A 12,219-nucleotide genomic window follows, 5' to 3' on the forward strand; every position below is an offset into this window, starting at 1 on the left:
ACTTGTGGAATACCACAGAATAGCCTACTTGAAAGAACGTCAAAACTCGAGCATTAAAGTTGAAAGACTGCTTTATAAGAATGACGAGCCCAAAGCTTCGTCTCTTTGACCTTATTATTACAGTGCTTACTTGGATTATGATATTCGATCGTTTGCTATGAAAGAGTCATTCTAATTTTTATAATTTTCTAATCGACCATTTTGAACGGCTATGCAGGAAGTTTCACCTAAAGCTGGCCACCACATTACCTCTTTCAGTAGCGACATTGCAAAACTATTGTAAAATAGTATTTGATTAGTGTCAAGAAACCAATACAATGCGTAACGTAGTTGTTCGTCAAGGTCATGTCTTGCAGAGTTTTCATTCTCATCGGTGTCGCTATAAGTGTACACTTTCTTATTGCCTCGTCCAGTTGACGTTAAGAGATATGTAATTACTTGTAATTAATGTTCTGAATGTGAATTAATTAGTACGCGCTAATTGATACGGTCATGAGATTTATTCAGTTATTTCTTAGGTAAGGGTTTCAGTAGCTTTAGTAATTATAATGCACTCGGTTGTCCCCGAAATAATTATTTTACCAAATTCTACTTGAATAATTGTTTTTAACGTTGCTTAGACAAAGCAAGAAAATTCTCCAACGGCAAACGGCTAAAACGCGGAACCGGTCACCTCGATTAAAATAGCTCAATGAAATTCTAAGAAAAGGCAAAAGGAAAATTTCGGCGACGACGAAGGATCGAAGCGGTGAGCGAAACGCGGCGTTTCTCAGAAAATTAAGTGGCGGGGTCCCGCAGGAGGTGCTCGATTAATCTCAAGGAAGCTGTGTTTTCGGTCGTTAGCAGCGCGGAGAGAGAATGAGGCGGATACGTGGCAATGATTATCCTAATATTCCGGAGTCGCGGCAGTATTATCAATCAGGTTTTTGCGAATCGGTGTAGTGCGTGCGTCGCCAAGGGAGGACCTCGGCGCTGCGAGACTCAGGCGATACATCATGCCCTGAAATCGGAAAAACCGTGTTTTTCCCGCGGAAAAGCCCTCGCGGCCGTCGCCGCTGCCGCCCCGTGTCACGCGTTCCTTTTAATTACTTTTTCTTCCGTGTCACTCGAATCACACCGCGCACCACCACTGTACCCCCCGCCCCTTTCCTCCACCCTCCTCCACCCACTTTCCCCCTGCCTTTCTCTCTCTCTCTCTCTCTCTCCCTCTCTCTCTCTCCACACGATCTAATTATTTTAATTAAAACGCGCGACGTCGCGAGGGATGCCGCGATTTCGCGGTGAGGACACGCGAAGATAATTCACGAAACGCGGTCCGGGTGAATTTATAACGTTACCGGGGATATCGACGGTCAGATTAGGTCGTAAACAATCTCCGAATCTGGGATAGTTTCAAAGAATCTTTGATGTTGTCAGACAAGATCGTATTGATGGGTGTCGACCATCTTCTTTTACGAGAATCTAATCGAAACGAGGAGACTACATTCACTTCAATTTAGCCATGCGATTCGTGAACTTGAAAAACATCCTGTTTCTGTGTCCGTCACAGGACACAGCATGAATCAGAACTAAGCGAGATTACCTCCCTCAAAATATACAAATCTTTGTGCGAAATAAACATTTTCTAAAATGATCGCAAAGAACAGAAATTAAATAAAAATAAATTGTTTCTTTTAATATTTTCAATGAACTGAAAATAGTTACACTATATTACTAAATTTTTCTTCTATGCTCACCATTTTATATTTCAACTTTTCTCATAAAGGCGCGAAATTCGTAGTTTAATCATAAGGTAAGATCGATTGCCAAAATCGACTATCCTGTTTTACAATGTTTCTGCCAAGATGATGAAATTTGATTCACCTTAATCTGGGACGATTTCCAGGAGTTTTGAGTGATACTAATGCGATCCTACAATTTGTAATAATCGTTGATTTATCATCGCTTGGTATTTAAGCAAATCGTAGCTAGATTATCCTTACAGGATAAAGTCTTGATTAGGTTTTAGCAAACGTCAATCAGGACATCCTTCAGATCACCAGACGCCATTATGCATTAGCAGCTATCCTTGAACTTGGCAGGCTCAGATATTTTCTGGACAACGATTGTCGCACCCTTTCCACAAGAAATTGTCGCGCTTTCCTCTTCACGCTTTTCTCCTTTCAATTTACTCATGGTCATGGTGTCCGGCAAAGAGAAGAGAAGGGTGGGATTCTCGGCCACTGGGAGCCCCATCATCCCTCGACCAACCGCTGGCCTCAATAAACCTGGAGCAACTTCTCAGCAGAAGTCAAAACCATCGAAAGTTTCGATTCCACCCCTCACTTCTTCCATTCATCTACCCAGTGGCTCAGTGTCCGGCGAGAGTGGAGCAATGGATGCTGCGTCCTTCATCATTCAGCTACCCCTAGCCTACATAAACTAGGATCATTTTTCCGTGAAGATGAAAACCCTCGAAGTTCCAGTGTCCCTCACAGCCCCTCACTTTCACCTCCCGCCCTTGCTAGTTCACAAGATCAGAGCAATAGAGGACCACTCCTAACCCCATCATCCCCTCCGATCGCCGCAACCCCAACCAGCCTGAACAATTTCCCAACAAACATCAAAACCGTCGGAGTGTTCTCCTCTCCCGTCGTCCTCACTTTCTCCTCTCCCTGTTCCCATTGTCTGGCGAAAGGAGAGCAAGGAAGACCGCCGTTGGGGGTAGCAGGAGATGGTCGTTGGTTACCGGAACGAACAAGTCCGAAGATCATGGCTAGAGAAAAAAGGACGATGTCTGAAAGACTGACGGAACAAGACCTATCCCTGGTGAAGCGAGTGAGAGAGACCGATGTCGAGTTAAAGGGAGAGAAAAAGAGAGAGGTGAGAAAGTAGAGGAAGAGAGAGCAAGGTGGAGAGAAGGAGATGCCGGCAGTGGAAGAGCGCTTCGACTCGCCTTGGACTCAGCGTGTCGGTTCTCCCGGTGCTTCTGATTGCTGACTATCCGCGCTGTCGCTACTATCGTCGCTGGCCGTGCCAGCGACGCCGCTGCTAGCTGCTAGCTGCTAGCTGCTGCTGAGGCTGAGGCTGAGGCTGCTGAGGCTGCTGCAGGAGCAGCTACGCGCGCGGTAAACAAAAACTCAGCGGCGACGTTGTCGGATCTTCCCGCTCGGGGTTCAGGGCCTTCCTCCCATTGGCCACCGCCGGATTTTTGTCCCTCTCCGGCTCTCCCTCGCTCTCTCGTTCTCTCCTCTCTCCTCTCTCCTCTCTGCTCTTTCCTGCTACCCTAACCGGCCGTCCTCCTCCTCGTCCACCTCCTCCACCTCCGCCTTCTCCTCCTCCTCCTCCTGCACTCTGCCTCCACCTCGTCCCTACCCTTCTATGTCCACGACCTCCGCGTCCCTCTGGTCCACCTGCTGCCATACTCGAAACGGCCCCACGGTCGCTGCCACGACGCGGTGCGATGGTGGTGCGAGCGCGAACGTCGACGTCGGCGACGCGATGCGAGACGAAAGGGGAACGAACACGGTGGCAAAGGGAATAGGAGGGAGAAAGGAGGGGGCCGACGCTCGGCGACGCAGCAGCAGGCGGCGGCGGCGGAGGGACGGGGGCCACAGGAATTCCCTCTCCCCCTACTTTTCCAGCCGGGTTTCGCGGCGCATCGTCTACGACACGCGCGCAACGCTGTGTGCACGCGTGCACACCCGTGCGCTACACTCTCCTTTCTTTTTTCTCTCTTTCTCTTTCTCTCTCTCTCTCTCTCTCTGTCTCCTTTTTTTCTCTACTCAGTCGCTCTCTCTCCCTCCCTCTTTCTGTCTTCTTTTTTCTCTCTTCTTTCTCTCTCTCTCTCTCTCATTCCCTGTCTCCTTTTTTTATCTCACTTTTCCCTCGACCTCGCTGTCGTCCCGCCCCCGCGACCGAGGGTTGCACACGAAAATGGAAACACTGCTTAGACGTCGGCCGTTGTGTTCGCAAGATTAGTAGCCGTGAAATTGCACGGTGACGAGATCCTGTGATCCAGATATGCATGTGCCATGATCGCAAGGCCTTTGGTCACTTTGTCTGTCGCACGCAAGATATTGGGTTTCGGTTCGCTAACGTGTTCTGCGAGGATGCTTGATTGGTGGTGAACTATTCTGACTTTGGCCTTTTTGGAGATTTGTCTCCGGAGGAGACTATTTTCGAATCTCAGAGGATTTTGTTAAGGTATCAATTAATCATAATACTTGTCGACGATTCATCGGATGAGTTGGTTAGAATTATAGTGGTGTAAGTCGCGTTTTCGAAAATTATGATTGTGTCTTAGAACGTAGAATATACATACCAGAATGTCGAAAAGACAAGTGGAGTAAGTTATAAAGTTACTACAAATGGGTGGATAGCTCTAATTTATCTTGACAATAAATTTGATCAGTAAATAATATACACGTTATTAAACCATAACACTGTCTGTTTCTCATAACGAGGGAGATTTCATAGAGCATTTATAAGGCGTTTACAGAGGATAGAGTAGCCTAATTTGATTAAGATAAGATACCTATGTTGCCTAAGAGGAACTTGCAATGTTTATTAATGGTACCAACTGATTAGAAACTGTACTCAGACGTGGTTCAGCCACATTTCTTGTAAAAGAAAAGTTCTTCAAGTATTACTGCTGGCAATACTTTATTGCGAGTTGCAAATTAGGAACAACCTACGAGCTGATCTAAATAGCCTGCCTATAATAAATCTCCCATAACAAGTTTTTTATTTATAACAAGTCCTTCATAATAAATCAGATATGTTGCAAAGCAAGAGGTTAACACGTTGCCGAACATTAATTCCACAAATTCCCATAATATCAAAGTCGTTTAATTCTCACAATGCGATGGCTATGTCAATTTTAATTCAGAGTACTTAAATCGTTCGCTCAATTGCTCAATTTTCGGCGATTACATAAATAAAATAAATTGCTGTTACATTAGGAACAACAGTAAGGCTAATGACTTTTCAAGAAATGTCTTCATATATATATTTAGAATTTCTTAATAAGAATTGTTATAAGAGATAATATTACATGGTATTACAAGACTTATTCGCTGTTCCAGGGTTAATTAATGAAACCGAAACTAGGAAGTGAAAATTTATCATAAGAAATACTAATGTGATTCTTTTGTACTCTAAGTGACTTAGACGACATCAATTTGTTCAAATATAATATATGACAATAAAAATAAATTTTGAAAACTAACCGAGCAGTTGGTTACCCATATGTGACCAACGCGGCACTGAACGTGAGTAAGATCCTCCACAGAATCTTGTTCTAAATTCTGATGACTCCCAGAAGAATTGAGGCAAGGAATTGCTTCCAAAGACGCGATAGTCTAATGAAGAATTTTCTCCATCGACCTGTTCCATTGTTTTGTCCAACCCCTGCACAGAGTCTCAAAATAGAGAGGGAGAGACAGAGACAAAGAGAGACAGAAAGAAACTAAGAGAAACAAAGAAAGAGAGAGAGAGAGAGACGCGAGACGAATTGTATGGCAGCCGATATGCTCTTCGAGGCGTGTTCGTGCGAGTCCGATACACACCCCGAGCGGGAAATCTTGCCCCGTCGCGGACCGAGCGCCGTGTGTGCACGCAAAGCGGCAGCGTGTGTGCATGCTGGTCACACCAGTTCGTTTGTGGTGGGGCTGACGTAGATGTGCCTTCTGCACACACGCACACCACACCCCTTGGGGACCAACACTCGCCAAGCGGACCGCGTGCACACCACGTGCAGGGTCCCGCACCATGCAGCCTAACTTGCGCGCTGTTGCGACAGTCCTTTTTCGCCGAATGACGTCAGTGCGTTCGGAGATCAATTAATGTAATCGGTGATTCGGAGATTCTTTGCTGTTTTTGGTACTTCTGGGAACATCCTGAAATCACCTCCCTTAAACGTATGCTGAATCTAATTGTGCAAACGGCTCGTTCGATAATTCCTTGTCATTCCTTCCATGTGAATTAGACTGAGCACTTTGTGCGTTTATAATTAAGATGCATAAAGATTTTCATAACTACAAAAGCCTATTGCATAAAGATTTGTCGTTTTCGTGGCCGAGAGATGTGAAACCTTGTATCCATATTTTTAGGAATTACGGTATGTAACACTGAACGTGCTTCTTTACATGACAAATAAAATTTGTATATTTTTTTCAACCCTTGTGGACGTTCTTGAGGATATTAATGACAGCATTGGTTAAATCAATTCAAATACTAATGCATTAATTTTTTCACATGTTATCAAACTATTTTATCGAAATCAAGCTTAATCCTCTCATTGAATTCAATGTCAGTAGCAACTAATATAAATAGCATCGTTCTCCTATCACGTTTCAGATTTAGGTAGAACAATCTAAGGTTATCCGCAAGGTATACTATTTATACTGTATTGTTTTATTATCCGAACTTCTCACACTTGCTATTAACGTTCTTCGCGCGTTGTATTGTAACGGAAAAAAATGCCGAAAGACCAAATGTCTCTCAACAATGGTCGAAGTTACATTAAAATTAATGGTGTTTACTGTAATTATACTGTATATGTTTAGTTTTCTTCTATATCGAAGTATATATTCTTCGTAATCAGTTAATTGTATTTCACGAGTATAATCATCACGAAGACATTTTGTGTTACGACGAGTATACTCGTCAAAAGCAGGTAACCGGTTAATCATCAAAATTTCTGCGCGCAGCACAGTGATTCGATCTTACGGCCGCTCGGAACAGAAATTATATCTTCTAAACTAATTAGCTTTCGAGCTAAGTACTTTAATAACTTCTTAAAGAGAATGCAAAGATGGATTTGTATGTAAATAATATATGGTTATGTTAAAAAATTAAAATCGACGATTTTATTTCTTTGTTTAATAAAAGATTTTTTTATCAACATTTAGTATTGTAATTTGTTAAAAACTGTCTTCTAACAATTTTTTATTCGAAACAGTTTTTGTTATAAATTACTGGCTAGTCTTTACGTCAAATACATATCTAGACACGACGTATAAGACTCTGTTTTGTAATATAAATATATTATATATAAATATGTTATAATACATATATATCAATACAATAAATAAACAGGTAATATACATTCTAACATAATACATGCACAACTGATACATATTTGAACATAACGCAGAAACAAGAAACAAATATTTCGATGTAACAGGTCAATAGATAATAAGCATGTAGCAATAGCGTATTATACATAAGATATTAACAAGTATTCGATGTAGAAGTTTTTCGAGTGTACTTTAAAGCATTGTTAATATCAACACATAGAAAGTTGCAAAATTTATTTAAATCTCGGATGGGTGTTGAAGCTTACTTCTTGCTTTTTTCAATTATTTATGAAATTATGGATGTCTCTAGATTATGTAATAAAAAGATTTTCAAAAATATTGATCTTTCGATTTTTTCCTATTGCTGGAATCACTGTGTGCAGTGGCAATTTTGGAAAAATATTCTAGCAAAGAAGATCTGGAATGATGAGAGTAGAGGACGAGGACTAGAAAAGGACTAAAAGCAGCGACAGAAACTAGCACAAAGGCTACCTGTACTTCCGTCGCGTCGAGAATAGCATCGGGATTTCATTAGCGACCGGTTTCTTTTTGCGGAACGTAGGAAGAAGTGAGTCGATGAATTAATGGTCGGCGAGCGGCGAGTCTCGGTGCCATATTTCTTCAACACGTGCGTCCACGAGAGCGAGGCGGGTTCGCGCGGGAAGCCGCGAGCGAGCGAGCGAGCACGCGCGCGCGCGCGCACAAGCGGCGGCCTCGGCGCGAGAGGAAATCTTGGGGACGCGTGTAGAGACACGCGAATCGTTCCATCGGGTTCCATTCGCGTCCTTGTCTCTTCCTCCCTCAGCCTTGCAAACCGTCCCCTTCCTCTCCCGGTCCGCCCCTTCGTCCCGAACCCTCCACCGTTTGCCCCCCTTCGTCGACCACCGCCACCCATCCGCAGTTTTCCTCCCCTCGAGAGAGAGAGAGAGAGAGGGAGAGAGAGGGAGAGAGAGGGAGAGAGAGAGAGAGGGAGAGGGAGAGAGAGAGGGAGAGAGAAAGAGAGAGAGAGAGAAAGAGAGAGAGAGAGAGAGAGAGAGAGACAACAGCGAGAGACGAGCACTCCCTCGCTAACCTACCGTGCACTTTTGTATGTTTAAATTGGGTTGCGTTCTACGCTCGCGCTTCGAGCGTTAACCGAATCCTTAATTACTATTCTGATTGCGTTCCGCCGCCGCGTCCAGATATCTCCGGCCCGCTCTTAATATCCAGCCCGGCGACTGGGAATTTTCGGATCGTTTCGGACCCGGTGTGCCGCGATTCCGCTTGACCGTACTCTTCCCCCCTCTCTCTCTCTCTCCCTCTGTCTCCCCGTCTCTCTCCACGATCGCAAGCGTAATTTTAATGTCTGCCGATTCCCCGAGTCCCTCGAAAGATCCTGGATTTTTCCTAAATCGTTACCGAAATAGAAACTAATACATTCTTTCTGCTATTCCTAATATTACTGGAACCTCTTAGTAGTCTTCGGGAGTTTTTCTTATTAAATGTACAATTTAAATGACATTTATTAAGGACGTAAAAGGAGATTTAAAAGTTTCCTTTCTTAAATATCCTTTGAATATCAAGAGACAGAAAGTGTCAGAGTAACTGTGTGCCTATGGTCTATAATTAATATAGAAGTAACAATTAATTCCATATACTTGAAAATCAGTTCTAATAATGAAAACGACATTTTACAATGTTCGAATCACATTATCCAATCTTTGAATCCCAATGCTATTTGCTAGTATTTTAGTGACAGCTGTCTGAAAACTGAACTAGGTCTGAGTGACCCTGCACGACATACGTGTTTGCGCATAAGAAGCGTAACAGCAGAGAATTAATTAACCACTCCGAAAATCACGGTACTCCTCAAACTGGCTTCTCAGCCGAAAATTCGGCGTGTCTTAATCGTACGGTATTTTCCACCGACGAGTTAATATCACCTTAATACGCTGTTCTCCACCCCGTTATGATCGAACACGTGATCTGCACTCGTGACTCGACTGCTCGGACATTTTAACCGCGTGTAATTAAAACGTTCTAGAAAGAACCAGCCGGAAAATCGCGGAAGGTCTGTAACGTTCAGTGAAATTGTTCGGTGGCCGCGATTTTTCAGAATTAATGGCGGCCCGTTGCAGCCGTGTCGATTACGGTGATTACGATTTCGGGCCGCGGTGGAACCAGTTGCCGGGCTAGTAAATCAAAACTGCAGTTGCAGCGCGCGTTGCAGCGCGCGTTACGTCATCGATCGCGTGCGATTTTAAGGACCGACCGACCGGTTACGTGCGGAGAAATCGGGGAACACGTTTGTGACACCGCGGCGATACGAAAATTACACATCCTGCCGCGACTTTTAGCCGAGCGCCGCGTTGGCCAAGTTCCGCGTACGCCGTTCCGAGTAATTGCGTCGGTTTATGCCAGAGAGGATAGCGGCCGGTTGATGGAAACACTCGAGCGAACGGTCCAGTCGTTGACCAGCTCGAAGTAGATTGCTTTGTCTTGATCAGTCGGTGTATTGGTAAGTTCGGCTGGGAAAAACTTTTCTGGTCCCCGCCACCCAATTTCGGAACAGCTTGGACTAAGATCCTGCCATACACTCCTCGATCTTGATTGTATTTAGCTAAAGGAACTTTGACATCGATCGTTGAAATTTGACTATTGGAGTCATATATTCTATCAGAATTCATCTTTTTTCTGGAATCTGAGGTTTCTATATCTGTGGGAGCAATTTGACGTGTTTGGTTGACATTGTTGGATGACACGGATGGGTTGGACGAGTAGAAGAGACTTTATTTACCGGACAACAAAGTAAAAAGGATCAATTGTCAGACATTAAAGTAGAAAAGCCGCAATTGTCAGACATTAAAGTAGAAAAGCCTCTATTGTCAGACAACGATGTAGAAAATGTTCTACAATAAAACAACGAAGTAAATAAAAGGATGTATGTATTGTGAGGATTGAAAGTAGAAATGGCTCTATTCCCAGTCATTAAAGTAGAAAAGGCTCTATCGTCAGGCATCAAAGTAGAAAATCCTCTATTGACAGATAACGATGTAGAAAAGGCTTTACAATAAGATAACAAAATAGAAAAAGGTTCTATTGATGGAGAACAAAGTAGAAGAGGCTCTATGATAAGGCAACGCAGTGGAAAAGATTATATCATCAGACAAGGAAGTAGAAAGGCCTCTAATTTCATTTAACGACATAGAAAAGCTTTTATTGTCAGGAAATGTTGTAGTAAATGCTTTATACAGAGACAACGAAGTAGAAGTATCTTTCTCATGATCAGACAACGTTGAAATAATGTTTCTATGACGAGAGATGGGAGAATATTTCTTCTAAATAAATTAAACGTCAGACGATTATAGATAAGGAATATCGAATGAATTCCTTCGCAGATCATACAAGTAGAAAACAAGTGCGTCATGGATCAGGCAAGTAGTGGTGGCTCTTTCATAACTCTCTCCAAGCGGAAAAAGGAAGACTTATTATACTTCGCGTAAAGAAATAAGTAGTAGTTGCTCCTTGGCAGAGGAAGTCGATAGAAATAGCTACCACATAAAGCGAGGAAGTAGATGTAAAAGCGCTTTTTTTTTTCTCAAGATAAACAAACAGCGATAATTCTCGCTCGAAATCAATCAGTAGACATTGGTGTTCCGTGAAGGAAGAAAGTTAATATTGCTCTCTCACGGGGGGGTTGAAAAATTCAAATTACTCCTTAGCAGTGGAAATCAAAATTAAAATTGTTGTTATATAGGAAAGTCGAAGATCGATATTATTATTGCACGGAGGATTAAAAAAATTAAAATTGCTGTCTTTTAAATGAAAATTACATTGCTTTTGCAGAAATGTCAAAAAACGGCATCTTCGGCAGGGTGGAAAAGTTAAACCAGCTATCTCGCGGGGAAGAAGAAAACTGGAAATTGTTTTCCCGTGAAGGGAACGAGTCCCATCAGCACTGACACACAAGAAACCGCGAAGGGTACCCGCTAGTTGGAATCACAGCTGCCTTCGGACCATCCTTGACAACTCGAGGGCTCGGCTACTTTCTCCCGAAGGACAGTAGACGGATAGATCGTTCCTCGGAATCGCGGCGAGTGAGTGACGCGGCAGAGAGACCGGTTCGATTAGTATCTTAATTGTAACTTTAATTGTGTTCCTCGTTTAACGACGAAGTTATCCAATCACTTTCCTGGCCGTCGATGGAGGCTGGGCTAAATAGTTTCATGAAAGTGCTGCGAGCTGGAAGTTATATCGACTCTCGGAGTGAACTTTCGTTCTCCGTTCTCGGCAATCGTCGTCCGGTACACGCTGCGATTAGCATTCGGCAAATGCACGCGAATTATTTCTGCCGTTTTTCTTTTTCTTCCCTTTCTTTCGATCTTTTTCGAACAAACGGGCCCGCAGAGATTTACTTCGTTAGCCGTGTCCCGCGGTCGAGGTATCATCGAATGACTTCTCGTTAAGCGTTCGATCGTTCGAACCGACTATCCCCCCTCGCTTTCTATTTCATCTTTCCGCCGGTTTGTCCTGTGCAATTATGTTTAATTTCCCTCTTCGTTTCACTCGCGATCTGATCGGCTGCGAGCGGAACGTCCATGCACCAGTGAAACGCTGCTGTGATTCATTAGTAGACACCGGATTTTATGCAATTATACGCAGAATTAGTAGGTGCAATTTCAAACAGCTGATAAATTAAATTTATTCACGAATACTGGTATGTTATTTTCAGTTGATCGAAATCGTTGTTTATTACGGCATTATCTCTATATTGGTAATCGTCCCGTTAGTTTCATAAAACGTACGAACGTACATTGCTTTTTCGTTTACTTAATTAATGTTATTACATATTTCTATTAATATATATCCATTTATCTTTACTAATGAATGCACGCAATAGATTTCAAAGATCGTGCAAAATTAAATTAAAGTTGAATCGCGAATATCGAGAGATGTCGTTGACCAGACGAGTAGATTGTTTATGATTGGACACATGGAACTATCTCTACGCTGTAGGAAGGAAGTGGAAGTGTTTCTATCGAGTACAAGCCACGTAGAGAAAGGTCTAAATCTATGATCTCTCATAGATCAGATACGTGAAAGAAGCTATCCTGTTAATCAGACATGCAGAAGCAACTCTTTAATGGATCAAAGGAGTAGAAAATGCTGGCAGCGAGGA

Source organism: Augochlora pura, chromosome 6, assembly GCF_028453695.1.
Source record: "Augochlora pura isolate Apur16 chromosome 6, APUR_v2.2.1, whole genome shotgun sequence".
In the NCBI taxonomy this organism is placed as follows: Eukaryota; Metazoa; Arthropoda; class Insecta; order Hymenoptera; family Halictidae; genus Augochlora; species Augochlora pura.